Below are 9492 nucleotides of genomic sequence, written 5' to 3' on the forward strand. Positions count from 1 at the left end.
CAATATTACCCTCAGTACAATATTACCCTCAGTACAATATTACCCTCAGTACAATATTACCCTCAGTACAATATTACCCTCAGTACAATATTACCCTCAGTACAATATTACCCTCTTTATATAAAGGACCCTCGCAACTGCCCAATCACAGCCGCGACCTCGAAGTTGTTCACTGCATTGCTGAGGTCTTCTTTAATAAGAACTTTAGGTTTTTACCCCTTGTTAATTCGAACGAAAATAAATGAGAATGTTTTTTGATGATTAAATATGATTTATTATTAATTGAGTTTTAGTTTGTAGCGTAGAATTTATTGGTTGCCAGCTCCAGGTTCCCGTCATGAGCAAAACAAAAAATAAAGAAGACATCATCCCATGATCAATACTCAGTGACGGAGCCCGGCCATCACGCACTAACCCCTCGTCGCCCAATAGCGCCTCTTTAAAATGACGTGTCCTCAGCGACGACCAATCACAGCTCGCCATTTCGATGACGACACGAAAATCCATGATGTCATTTCAAAGTTCCGTCCATCCTACCAATGGGAGTCGAGATTACAGTTGCATCATAGGCTGAACTACGTCGGCCAGCCAATCAGAATGAGTTTTTGGCTGGATGACGAAACTGGAGAGATGACGTCACCGATCGATGCGTGACGTCACGTTTGCCCTAAAGATGCGTTACTTGAGCGTAGCTGCGGCCTGCCGGTCCAGTGGCATCATTTTAAGGTGTCACTGGACCACCCATGATACTAAATCGAAATCAGAATGATCAAAGGCAATCCTATTAAGTCAATTCGTTTCAGGGCTATTTATTTAAAACGATTGTATGTTGCTGTAGTCTAATTGTTAAATGTTACGAGGTTAAGACGTTCTTCGCTGAGGAATGTAAAAAAATTAAGAAAAATGTACCATAACTTTATGAAATGAAAACTATCAGAGTCCAGCTCCATCGTCAGCTCGATACTCCTAGAATGGAAGTGCGATCAGTTAATAATCTAAAATTTTCAGGCAGACATTAAATAATAAAATTGGCAAATAAATAATAAATCGATTAAAGAAACCACAGCAAGATTGGCCAATACATTGGCGACAGGCCACATCAGGCCTACACTTCAGTGCCGACATCACTATGTTAATAGGTGTACAATCTCAGAATTATGAGGCCTGAGTGTGATATTTAAGTTAGGTGTCTCATACAAACAAAATATAAAGGGACTTTAAAGTTTACGTCGGTATGACCAGTTGGAGGAGCTAAAATTCTGGACTCGCTATACGAAATCCAGAAATGAACTCGGCATTAATTCCACCAGCTGAATAAGGGGGATGTGTAAGTAGATTTCCTGTTCGCTAGCTCCTTCCTTTGTGCTCCGCCAGCCTAGCATAAAAGTAATGCCTTATCATATTGTTGGGGACTAATCAATAAATAGCCTTTCTTCGACACCAAACATTTAACCAATGATCGTAAATAAATGATTAATCAAAACTAGAAATAAAGAACCATAATAATAAATGAACGGTAAATCCAAGAAACAAATTATAAAACAATAAACCGTGTATCTTTCTAGCCCTTGACTTTCAACTCATAAGAATGTCCTAAGTTTGGAGCCCCGCTCTGTGGTGGATCACATAGCAATGACAAATAAGTAAACATTCATTTGCGAAGTCATCGGTGGTGAATCAAAACGGAAATGACTAATTAAACGAACCCTATTGTAATCCCTAACAATATCAACGTACGCTGATGCACATTGCGTACAATTGTTTTTGTACACTAAAGACGATCGTATTAAATCGGGGCGAGAATCTTTCTACAAGAAGAAGAGCAGACCATGAAATTATTCATCAATAATACCATAATATTGAACTTTGTATAGTAATAACTTTCAGCCCTGCAGACAGACATATTTCCAGATGCAAGGCATCTAAAACAGGGCTTTGAAATATCTTCCCGATCTCTCACTCAGAATTAGATATTTATGTTTATATGCTTGACAAATGGCGACATAAAAATCTTATTCCTTAGGGAAAAAGTTGACTTCCATCGTTCATTAAATTTCCGCTTAATTGCCGAGGTGACAGCAGCTGAGATCCTTGCGGACGTTGCATATTCATGTGGCACATATAACGTGGCCCCATACATGAGCTTCCGTCTCGTTAAATGAATTACCTGCAGGATACGTTAAATGAATTACCTGCAGGATACGTTAAATGAATTACCTGCAGGATACGTTAAATGAATTGCATATGCTCAGGTGGATGTTCAAGATCCCCGTATGTTTTATATTCTAAAATATTTTTATTTCACTCCGATATATTCTCGTTTATTTATAGGTTAGTCCTACCAAATTATATTCTAATATATATTTCCCACTCCCAAATGCTCGATTTTATTTCTATTTTTCTCCCATGTATTACGTATTCAGAATAATTTTTCTTTTTAATGTCTTCCAAGAAATAATGTTCGAAATAAGCGACGTTCATCGTCGAAATAATCGATTTCTTCAGGAAAATCAGAAATCATGGGCACATAAAATTCATACATTTTGATGAAAGGAAATACAGACCCTCCTTTGTATAGTTAAGAGCTGTGTATGAACCCTCCTTCGTATAGTTAAGAGCTGTGTATGAACCCTCCTTTGTATAGTTAAGAGCTGTGTATGAACCCTCCTTCGTATAGTTCAGAGCTGTGTATGAACCCTCCTTTGTANATTAATATAATAAAGATGCATTATAAATATAGTGTTATGTATGGCTGGGTTGCGTTCTTACTGATATTAATATAATAAAGATGCATTATAAATATAGTGTTATGTATGGCTGGGTTGCGTTCTTACTGATATTAATATAATAAAGATGCATTATAAATATAGTGTTATGTATGGCTGGGTTGCGTTCTTACTGATATTAATATAATAAAGATGCATTATAAATATAGTGTTATGTATGGCTGGGTTGCGTTCTTACTGATATTAATATAATAAAGATGCATTATAAATATAGTGTTATGTATGGCTGGGTTGCGTTCTTACTGATATTAATATAATAAAGATGCATTATAAATATAGTGTTATGTATGGCTGGGTTGCGTTCTTACTGATATTAATATAATAAAGATGCATTATAAATATAGTGTTATGTATGGCTGGGTTGCGTTCTTACTGATATTAATATAATAAAGATGCATTATAAATATAGTGTTATGTATGGCTGGGTTGCGTTCTTACTGATATTAATATAATAAAGATGCATTATAAATATAGTGTTATGTATGGCTGGGTTGCGTTCTTACTGATATTAATATAATAAAGATGCATTATAAATATAGTGTTATGTATGGCTGGGTTGCGTTCTTACTGATATTAATATAATAAAGATGCATTATAAATATAGTGTTATGTATGGCTGGGTTGCGTTCTTACTGATATTAATATAATAAAGATGCATTATAAATATAGTGTTATGTATGGCTGGGTTGCGTTCTTACTGATATTAATATAATAAAGATGCATTATAAATATAGTGTTATGTATGGCTGGGTTGCGTTCTTACTGATATTAATATAATAAAGATGCATTATAAATATAGTGTTATGTATGGCTGGGTTGCGTTCTTACTGATATTAATATAATAAAGATGCATTATAAATATAGTGTTATGTATGGCTGGGTTGCGTTCTTACTGATATTAATATAATAAAGATGCATTATAAATATAGTGTTATGTATGGCTGGGTTGCGTTCTTACTGATATTAATATAATAAAGATGCATTATAAATATAGTGTTATGTATGGCTGGGTTGCGTTCTTACTGATATTAATATAATAAAGATGCATTATAAATATAGTGTTATGTATGGCTGGGTTGCGTTCTTACTGATATTAATATAATAAAGATGCATTATAAATATAGTGTTATGTATGGCTGGGTTGCGTTCTTACTGATATTAATATAATAAAGATGCATTATAAATATAGTGTTATGTATGGCTGGGTTGCGTTCTTACTGATATTAATATAATAAAGATGCATTATAAATATAGTGTTATGTATGGCTGGGTTGCGTTCTTACTGATATTAATATAATAAAGATGCATTATAAATATAGTGTTATGTATGGCTGGGTTGCGTTCTTACTGATATTAATATAATAAAGATGCATTATAAATATAGTATTATGTATAGCTGGGGTTTATATTGAACGTATCAGTCGCAGCTCGAGTGAATATGTTAATGAATACAAGAATGTATATCAGGCAGCTTCGTGTGTGACAGCTCATTCATTAATATGTTACTGCATTCTACTCAAAAACTTCAAAAATTCTATGCTCTTTATCAAAACTCTGAAAATGTTGTATTAAAAATTTATTTTCATTTATATTTATTAATTAAAAAAATGTATTTTTTAAACAAACAAATTAAAATTAAATTTATTAATTTAAACAAACTCCAATGATCATTCAAGTATTATTTGTAATATAATGTTAATAATATTGTTGGTATATATCATTTGTTATATAATATATAACTAGTTATGAAATATACATAATATTATTACTTTCGTCAATCCCTTAAATTGCAGCCTTTAACTATTGGTTGAATTTTGGCATGCAATTCCTCGTATTTATTAATACAAAGTTTGTAAGCTACTTTAATACTGAGCTTCATGTCTTATCGTAATTATTGACCTGAGGACTTCACTCTACAACATAAACATCATGTTGAATGTCTTAACATTAAAGAAATCAAGTGGGGCATAGCCGATTCTGTATGTGGTGGGTTATATTCTACATGTTGTGGGTAATATATATATATATATATATATTCTCCCTATATTTAAATGTAACTACCGTTATTGGTGTTACCGTTAATGGCGTAACCGTTATTGGTGTTACCGTTATTGGTGTAACCGTTATTGATGTTACCGTTATTGGCGTAACCGTTATTTGCGTTACCGTCATCAATTCCATAGCGTGAGGTGTTATAAATTTTCATTACAAAGCAACTTCATAAAGTTACGTTACACCATTGCGCTCTAAAGTAGCGTGGTAGCGTTACGTTATTTTGAGATCCGTAGAACCGAAGCTCACAGAAGAAACGTTATAGAGTTACGACATCTTGCTGCCACTGATTATTGATTTAAATAATTGAGATAACATTTATTCCTAATGATGTCAATATTGTCAATTTACACCCTTGATTTGCATTGAGTCACCGCCAATGCCAATATTAGTGACAATACATTTTCGTATCACCACGCCACAAATGCCGATTCTCTGCATAGCTTGATATTATCTTTAGCTCCGTATTAACAAAGGCGTTATATCCTGCCATAACGGTTTGCCACATTGCTAGCCTTCAGCCACACTGCCCCTCAGACGCCACACTTCTCCCTCCAAGGCCTATACTTTCAAAAAAAGTTAAGAGATCGTAAGTTCATTAGCCAATCATTGACGGCCATTCAGGCAAAATCCACCAATCATAGACAAGAAAATATTGCGTGTGTACTTACGTTCACTTAGCGAGTTTTGATAGTATGGCCCCAGGACTGAAGAGAACAAGTGTGCGTTGCCTGCTGTCTTGGGAAGCAAGAGGTTGCGAATCCGAGGCCCGACCTTTGCCTAATTCATCATTCGTATGAATGTCCTTCAATTTAAGTCAACCAGGCTAATATTTGTTCCCTTCGATTATTAATGTAGCTATATTTCAAACTATCTAATCAACTAATTTCAAACTATCGTCCGTCATGAAAAGACCCGGTTAAATAACACGATTTTAGATCTTCTGTGAAGTATTGCTGCTATAACATCGGCGACAGGCCACATCAGGCCTACACTTCAGCTCCGAGATCACTATGTTATGTTATGTTATGTTATATTCCTTGCAACTGTGCCATGTCTCAGAACTCTATCTGTTATTCAAATATATTGTCTGGCTATGAAATTCTCCTAAGAATTTTTTTGCATCCGTTAAAGTAGGGACTGCGGGCAGGGACCTCGGTAGACTATGAATGTAACATATTTGTCCCGCCACATCGGGACCAGCGGGACCGTAGGTTACGGATGTAACATATATGTCCCGCCACATCGGGAACAGCGGGACCGTAGGTTATGAATGTAATATATTTGTCCCGCCACATTGGGACCAGCGGGACCGTAGGTTACGGATGTAACATATTTGTCCCGCCACATCGGGACCAGCGGGACCGTAGGTTATGAATGTAGCATATTTGTCGCGCCACATCGGGACCAGCGGGACCGTAGGTTATGAATGTAATATATTTGTCCCGCCACATCGGGACCAGCGGGACCGTAGGTTATGAATGTACGCCACATCGGGACCAGCGGGACCGTAGGTTATGAATGTAACATATATGTCCCGCCACATCGGGACCAGCGGGACCGTAGGTTATGAATGTAGCATATTTGTCCCGCCACATCGGGACCAGCGGGACCAGCGGAGGTTGTAATGTGGCGGCAGGTTTTCCTTGGCGCGGACAAAGCGACTTTGTGCGGGGCACTCATTTAGTGGCGGAGACATGACAGCATTAATTGTATGCACGGACTGACGGTGGGACAAATTAACGGTGTATAAATTAGAGTGAGGAGGTCATGCGTGTATGTGAGTATTGTTAGTGCAGGAGAACTTACGCAAGGCTGAGCTCTACCTTCTTCTTAATAATATAAACTGTTAATTTTAGTGTTTAGTTCTACTGTTTTAAAGTGTTTACTGTTAACAAGCGGGTCGCATATGTGTTGGGTCGCATTTCGATCACAATTTTATACGGAATTGGTTTTAGGAATGACGAGAAAGGGGAATAAATGAATAATAAATCAATAAATAGATTTTGTAGATTATTTCTCAGTCTGGGAAGTTTCAGAAGGTCAGCATGATCCACTCAAGGTCATTTATATATTAGTGCAATATATGTATTATTAGTTGAATATAACATATATCAGGATAATATATTACTAGTAGAATAAAACATAAGCAATTACCAGGCCAAGACCTCAACACAGATTTATTATTGGGTCCGCTTACACTCAGAGGAATGGTAGAGACATTGTACAAATGGCGATGAAATTCAAGCTCATATGTGAGTCATTCTGATTCAGTTTGGCCCGGCTAAAGGTCGTGCTCTTAATATAAGATAATTCATAAAGGCCCTCATTCAAGTCACACAAGAAATAAAACCGAGCGTTCTAAAGAGGAATATGTTTATAATAGCGTTAAGTTCATTATTCGTTTTAATCGATTATCCTTCCTAATTGATTATAGCTCATAATATATAGCGCTAAATAGGTTAAAGTCAAATTAGAGCTCATGGGCCGGAGTTCGTAACTCAGTCAGCCAATCAGCGGCAGTTTTTCAATCCAAACCCACCAATCTGTGACGAGAAATATTTTAAAATAGCAGCACATGGCTCATTTGAGGCTTAAAATAGCAGCACATGGCTCATTTGGGTTTTAAAATAGCAGCACATGGCTCATTTGGGGCTTAAAATAGCAGCGCATGGCTGGCTCATTTGGGGCTTAAAATAGCAGCACATGGCTCATTTGGGGCTTAAAATAGCAGCGCATGGATTTTAGGGGCTTAAACTAGCAGCACATGGCTCTTTTGGGGCCTCAAATAGCAGCACGTGGCCCTTTTGAGGCCTCAAATAGCAGCACGTGGCCCTTTTGAGGCCTCAAATAACAGGACATGGCTCTTTTAGGGCCTCAAATAGCAGCACATGGCTCTTTTGGGCCTCAAATAGCCGACACGGCTCTTTTGGGGCCTCAAATAGCAGCTTATGGCTCTTTTGAGGCCTCAAATAGCAGCACATGGCTCTTTTGTGGCCTCAAATAGCAGCAAGTTGCCCTTTTGAGGCCTCAAATAGCAGCACATGGCCCTTTTGAGGCCTCAAATAGCAGAAAATGGCTCTTTTGGGGCCTCAAATAGCAGAACGTGGCCCTTCTGAGGCCTCAAATAGCAGCAAATGGCCCGTTTGATGACCTTTAACAGCAGCATCATTATTTACATATCTACATCGGATCCTATTCTCACACATACCTCCGCTCCGGCTTTCCACAGCACAATAACCATTTCACCCTAACATTCCGCATATTTCCTCCGGTTCATTCTAAACTAAAATGACAATTTAATATTTCGACAAATAAACAATATTACCTTAAAGTTACTATCCCTTACATATTGCCCCCCAACAAGTGTAATGGGCACATTTCACTTAAAAATACCGCTAACTTGACACAAATAGTATTTACAATCTCTATGCTAGGTAGCCATTTTTATTAATACAACACCCGAAAAAATATTAGACCTTCATTAGACGTCATATAATTCCTTATTCACATTAAAATTCATGTACTTAACTCGCGAACAATAAAATGCACCAAACATTAAGATTTACACTTAGTATTCGTTGTCACTTAGTATTCGCGGTTCGTTGTCTCCCGGCAGAACAAAATCAATCTCTTCGCTACTAAAACTCCAATTTAATACTTCGAGAAATAAATAATATTACTTTAAAGTTACTATCCCTTACAATTGTCTTACCGTAATTATTGATCTTTGGACTTCACTCAACAAAATAAACATCATGTTGAATGTCTTAACATTAAAGAAATCAAGTGGGGCATAGCCGATTCTGTATGTGGTGGGTTATATTCTACATGTTGTGGGTTAAATATATATATTCTCCCGATAGTTAAGTATAACCTGCACTATATATGGACATGCAGGTCGCCACGTCCTAAATCAATGGGGCGGCATTTCCCTGCAGCAATTCTGCGGCCTGTGACGTCCCGAGCAGCGGCTGGAAAAACGTTATTTACGTCTGGAATAATGGCGTCTTTTTTGGCCGGGCGTCACGCAACGGCCATCACGGCCATGGCCGCCGTGACGGCCAAAACGGCCAAAATGGCCATAATGGCCAGAACGGCCAGAGGTCAGTGGCTAGGAGCAGTAAAGGTCAATGCCTGCACCAGCCAGCCAATACCTTGATTAAGTTGCCTTTTATACCTCTTATACCGCCTTATTTAATGCATTTCATGGCTCTTATTTTATACTTTTACACCTTTTCACTTTTATAAAATTTTTATGTATTACCATTCATTATTTTGAACATGAAATTAGAATTACATGTTGAAAATCTTTGCCTAAAAAGCTAAATAAATGAAATTCAAGTTTTAAGTGTGCCATCAACTTTTTTCTAATGACAAGTTTAATAAATGTTCTTTTTCCATTATTTTTTTTCTTCAGCAGATTCTGATGACATTTTTACGGTGCTAACATTGTGTCAGGTTACTTATATCATTAGTCTGCTTATATCGAAAGTTCACATGGAATTTAAAGGCAAAGAAAACGCCAAGAAAATTCACCATATCGATATTGAAAACGTTTCGGAGTCCAGCTCCATCATCAGTTCGACTAAACTAAAAATGAATAAAATCACTTTATAAGTCAAAATTCAAAGACAGACATAAAACCTAAACA

The sequence above is a fragment of the Hyalella azteca genome, unplaced genomic scaffold (assembly GCF_000764305.2).
Source record: "Hyalella azteca isolate HAZT.00-mixed unplaced genomic scaffold, Hazt_2.0.2 contig16585, whole genome shotgun sequence".
Classification (NCBI taxonomy): Eukaryota; Metazoa; Arthropoda; class Malacostraca; order Amphipoda; family Hyalellidae; genus Hyalella; species Hyalella azteca.